This window comes from Salvia miltiorrhiza, chromosome 7 (genome assembly GCF_028751815.1).
Source record: "Salvia miltiorrhiza cultivar Shanhuang (shh) chromosome 7, IMPLAD_Smil_shh, whole genome shotgun sequence".
In the NCBI taxonomy this organism is placed as follows: Eukaryota; Viridiplantae; Streptophyta; class Magnoliopsida; order Lamiales; family Lamiaceae; genus Salvia; species Salvia miltiorrhiza.
In genome coordinates this window covers 58823346-58829345 of record NC_080393.1, presented here as the reverse complement: position 1 = coordinate 58829345, position 6000 = coordinate 58823346, and positions in this window count along the sequence as shown.

The window sequence follows — 6000 nt, the reverse complement described above, 5'->3', positions numbered from 1 at the left end:
TACATGAGTTGACCTGTCTTGGAGAAGATGCTGCCTAGTTTTCTTACGAAATGAAATTCAGTGTCCCACAATTTTATGTGTGCCATCGTGTTCCATGCTTATATTTATTATTTTAAAAATATTTTTTATAAAAATAAAATTTATGATAATATTATATAATTTTTATTTTAAAAAATTAAAATTTTTAAAAAAGTATATACCATGACTTTGAATTTATCAACCTATTATTTAACAATCTTAATAAGAGAGGAGTGGGGTACTATTGGGAGGAATAGTACTGTAGAAAAAATAGTGCCCATGACATTTTCGTAATTTTCGTTCCATTTGTGACCTTTTTCCAATATTTGACTCTGCTTTATGTCATCTGATTCACAATTTTTTTTTTCACTTTCACCTTTTTACTCTAATATTTCTAATACAGTTCCGGTGATGAAAAGAAAAGGAGTTCTGCCGTAAGAATCTCCCTCAAATTCAACGGTGAAAGTGCAAAGTCTGATCAAAATTCAATCAAAAATCACACTAGAGAAATCCATTACACCAACAAAACAAGGAGGTGAGCTTTGATTTCGTAAACTTGCATTTTATCATTAAATTTTCTGATGAACCCTAGATTTTTTTCACAAAACCGAGCGCAGCACAAGACAATACAACTATAGTCTTGGGGCTGGGTTTCTTGGTTTGTTTCTTGCGTTGAGGGTGCCGGTCAGCGTTGGCATCGGCAGCAGCTTAGGTGTGCTGACGATTGGGAACGACCAGTCTTGGCTGAGTTGTGGCTCAATTTCTTGTGCTGTTGTCTGTGTTGAGAGTGGTGGTCGGCGGTGGCATTGGCGCAGTATTCTTAGCTGCTGATTGTCGGGCCGAGCTGAGGAGAGTGGTCGACGATAGGGAACAACGGTGATTGATGGAGAGAACAAACCGTTCTGGTTATTCGCCGGAAATTAAGAAGAAGGGGGAAGAAGAAGAAGAAGAAGAGGGATTGGGGATTTGATAGTCGGGGATGATATTCATTTTCTGTTGCAAATGTGAAGTGCAGAGACAGATGAAGCTGTGAGACAGTGTAGAGAGAGAGTTGACTATAATAATGAGAGAGCACCGTGGAACAGGGCAGTATATTGTGGGGATTTTAACTAAGTCTCTATCTTTGATTGATAATAATAGCGTTTAACTTAAACTTATTTTTTTTAGACCAAACTTAAACTTATTTTGATTAATTAATTGAATATAATTGATTTAATTATTGTTTGATTTATTACTTTTGCAATGTTTACTGATTGAAGTAATTTCCGGAGGTATATTGGAAGTACTAGACAAAAATATAATCGGGTGTTTCCAAAATAGGGATGCTCGATATAATTATGTATAGTCAATAGGATTTTAGTTTATTTGTTCATTCTTAATTTTTAATTATAAATAAGTACGATTTTAATTAAACTTTGATATTCTTAATTTTTCATGTACTAATCTTTGTACAAAATGTAGTAGTATTAATATGATTTGTTTGATGTCCTCAAGGAGGCACCAAGCGGTGCAAACTCCTATCTACGAACAGTGAGGTCTAAGGTTCAAACCCCGCCGCTTCCCCTCCCTGCAGTTAAAATACTCCCTCCGTCTCACAAAAACATGAACGTTTTTCCATTTTGAGGTGTCTCACAAAAACATGAACCTTTCCATTTTAGTACATCATGACCCACCACTACTTTTCCTTAATTAATTCATTACTCTCACAACACCTTTTAAAGTGGGACCCATTTTCCACTAACTTTAACTCTCAACTAACATTTCTTAAAACCCGTGCATTTCTCTTTATTCATATTTTTGTGAGACGGAGGGAGTAATAAATATGATATGTTTGATTTTTTCACATGTGTAATTTAAATATTCATGTGTTTCTTTTATCTAAATTATTCTCAGATACGTGCTCGTTCACTGACATTCACTTCTTCAAGAGTTACATCTCCACGGGCGTAGTGAGCATTATCTTGCACTTGAGTAAGTCTTCGTAACATGCATTTTCTCTCTTACGCGTTGAAATCACGATAAATTAAAATGCAGTATTAGTTTTTAGGGTCCACTATCATGTAGCCCAGCTCAATACAGTAGCTTGACCTTTTCTGAGTCTGAAGTAATTTGACAGTAATTGAACAAATAATTAATCTCTCCACCTGGATAATCATCAAATTCAATATTGGTAACTGAAATTGGGTTTAAGTAAATAGTATAGCTACAAGAACTCTATAAGTGACGTTGGAAATGAACTACAAGGTCGTAACTTTAGAAAGTTGAAGCAAAACTACTTTTAATTAGGAAATACCTTCGTAGAAGGATTGGTGATTGTAAATGAAGTGATATTCCCTAATGAAAAAAAAAAAAAAAAAAAAACGATGCTTCATCATTAAATAAGGAGTACTATAGTTTATTCCTAATTTCCTATTAGGTGATTTGCTCACCTTTTCGGTTGGATATTTTGCGTTCTTATGATCTCCAATATTTATTTTTACTTTCTAATTTTGTGTTTATTTAGCGTTTTGTCTTTCTACTCCAAGAAATCTATTCCACTTCTCCAAATTTAACTGTTCGCTTGATTTTGTTCTATTTTTTATTTGTAGTGTGGTATTTTGTTTTCATATGTTTTGCGTTCTTTCATTGTATTTAAAACTTAAAAGTCATTTCCCAATGATCATTTAGTTATAGTAATCATTTTGAAGTTTAGAGAATAGGATTTATTACTATAGGATTAGGACTTGGGTTATTGCCTTTAGCCCTTAGGTTTTTTAAGGATTTGTTACTTTGTGTTATATGGAGATTGTTATTTTTGGTTTCCGGTTTTCGACAGGTGCCCTCACGGTTCGCTTGTCTTTGCTCACATCGAATTTGTTTGCTCGAACACTTTTCATCCATTAATTGTACCTTGTGTAAATCACTACCCTACTTCGTTCTCAAAATATTATTTTTGTGCTCTATTTTCTTTTCATATTTTATTGTACCACTAACTAAATTACTGAATTCTCATTTTGTGACTTTGGTCATGTTTTTCCGATATCTTGTTATGGCGAAAAGAAGATGTGTGCTTTCAAAGAAGGTTACTGATGAGCTTTCTTTGTATTTTTCTTTTTTCGGGGCTCATTTGTATCGGTTGCACACTTACCTTTAGTTTATTTGTTCAATGTCTTTGCTTTAGAGTATGGTGCATGGTAATTTTAATTCTTCTATAATGCATGTTGCGAGCTGTGTTCACACGTGCCATGTACTTCTCAATTCTTTGTTGCTTGTATTTGTTTTGCTGGGAATTTAATATTAAATCTATGTTCAAATGTCTTACACGGCCATGTGACAACTTCAAAACGTTTAGGTTTTAGCTTACCTTATCCATCTACAACTGTTAATGGCTATGCCAATATTTTTGGCCGTGAGTGTTCACCTGCTCTGACTACTCGGTCGAGAAGCTTAAGAGGTGCATAATTATATTTGTTGTGTCACTGTCTAGATTTGCACAATTCAATTATTGTTATGTTAGATTGTTTAGTAAGTGGTGTTCCTATTAATCTTTTTATTGACCGTGGTTTGTAATTTTCAAATAAGAAATCAATAAAAAGAAAGATGTGTGTTGTTGTTGTTGACACTGTTGGCTATTCCAATCTCTTAGGTGGGCAGCGTGATCTGGGTTGCTGTTACATGATGCGCTAGCACTTGTTGCGAAATTTGGACTCCGAGGTATTTTTCTCATAATGACTTGTAATCCAAAGTAAGTGGAGATTCGAAGTGAATCATTTCTTGTTGAAAAGAGTCATAATAGAGATGATTAGTAAGCAAGACTTTTCAAGAGTAAAAAATGAGTACTTGAAAAAGGAAATCCTAGAAGACTCGTTGTTTGGGGTGATTGCTGCTTATTTTTATGTGGCGAATTTACTTCTGCATGTTCATTACAGTGGTTGTCGAGCAAAATAAAGGTGAATATTCCACATGAAACAACGATGTTAATAGTTGAATGAAGTCATCAACAATATAGGATAGTATGCAAATATATTATTTGTTGTCATTAACTAAACGCCAACACTTGTATGCGCTTTGTACAATTCTATCTATGACTTTTGGTAGTACTTAACCATGACAGTGACATTTTATTAATGTTTTGAGGTTGTCTTTTGTATGTACATTGTATATGCCCATGTAGGTTCTGATTGAATGCACTGTGTATATATGATGCATAATGTCTTAAAAATATTTAAGTAGTTTGTATATAAAATGTACTCTGTAGATTGCTACAATGTTTACGAGTTTATGACTTGTAGAAATTCTCATACAAGTCATAGTATAATATGGCTGCACTTGGAAATGATTTGATTAGCATCATTATTGATCCCATAATTCACGGAGCAATTATAGAAACACCGCGTAGGATGCGGTGTGAAATTTCTAGTTAGTTAATAAAAGTGAAATTAAATGATAAAAATAATAATATCTATACTAATAGAAAAAGAGCCTAAGCATTTTATGGGACAACTTGTGGATTGCCTATTTTACCCCCTCTACATATTTTATATTATATATAGTTATAATCTATTTAATATATATTTATTATAAACCACAGCTAAATCTATAAAGAATATTTTATAACCGATATTAAGATTAATTTGGTTAATTACAAACACTATAGATTATGTATGATAAAAATAAAAATAATTTTGAAGATATCTCCTGAATAATTCACGTGGGGGCTAGAAGTTTATTTAAATTTTTTTTTTTTTTGACTTGGTTTATTTAAAAATTTTGTAATAGTAGATTTTCTATATTAGACAATAATTCATCCAAAATAGTACTCCACTTATTATAACCTTAATTAGTTTCTTGTAAAAATATTAAGATTAATTTGGTTAATTACAAACACTATATATTATGTATATATGATAAGAATAAAAATAATTTTGAAGATATCTCCTGAATAATAGTAATTCACGTGGGGGCTAGAAGTTTATTTAAAAATTTGATAATAGTAGATTTTCTATTTTAGACAATAATTCATCCAAAATAGTACTCCACTTATTATAACCTTAATTAGTTTCTATTTAAAATTGTACGAAATTGTGAAGGGTAAATTATACTCCCCAAATTAATAATATATACTTGCAACTTTTATGTATCTTCCTCAACATCTGTTTGAAACATTTGGATATTGTTGAGCCTATTTGTAGAAATGCAACATCTTAACTCTTACAATTTGGTGAATTAATTCTCATGTTTGACACATCAACTTAAATTCAAATTATCTTATCACAGATTGAAAATTATTGTAATGTCTTAAATCATAACCTGAGGAAATTGATAAGAATATTTAAAGACCTGCAAACTAATTTAATGGGTACTATATATCTTAGATTATCATGAGTAAGCGACTCCCGGCAGGCTAGCACTACCACCTACCTTCGTGTTTGTTGTTGAAACAGGATAAATATTAATTTGCACAATTTTGAAATTTAGATACTAATTATGAGCATGGATGTTACATTGTGCAAAACAAGCTCATCTTCAAGTATTTTCTGTAGCATGAGCACAAGCTTCTAAGTATTTATATAATTACCACACATATCAAAATAATTTTTTAATTAATATATTTATATTTATATATTGCAGCTAATGAGGTATATGGACAAAGTAAAAATCTACAAAAGCAAAAGAAACGTAAACGAAATGAAAATGATTTAATTTGAATTGTAAGGTATTGCATTCTTGTAAGATAAAAATATGTTTAATACATTATGATAAACTATCAATGTTTTTTATTTATTTATTGTTTATCAATTAATTAGGTTGAGTTCAAAATTTTTATAGGCCACTAACTTAGGGTGCTTTGCAAAATTAGGCCACAATTTTTTGAGTTTGTAAATTTGAGCCATTTAGTATTCATTTTGGCGTAAGTGAGCCACATTTGGGCCCGATCGGGCTATTTTGCACGTGATATATGCGTGACTTCACTGTTGGAGCTCGAACGCTGATGTGGAATTT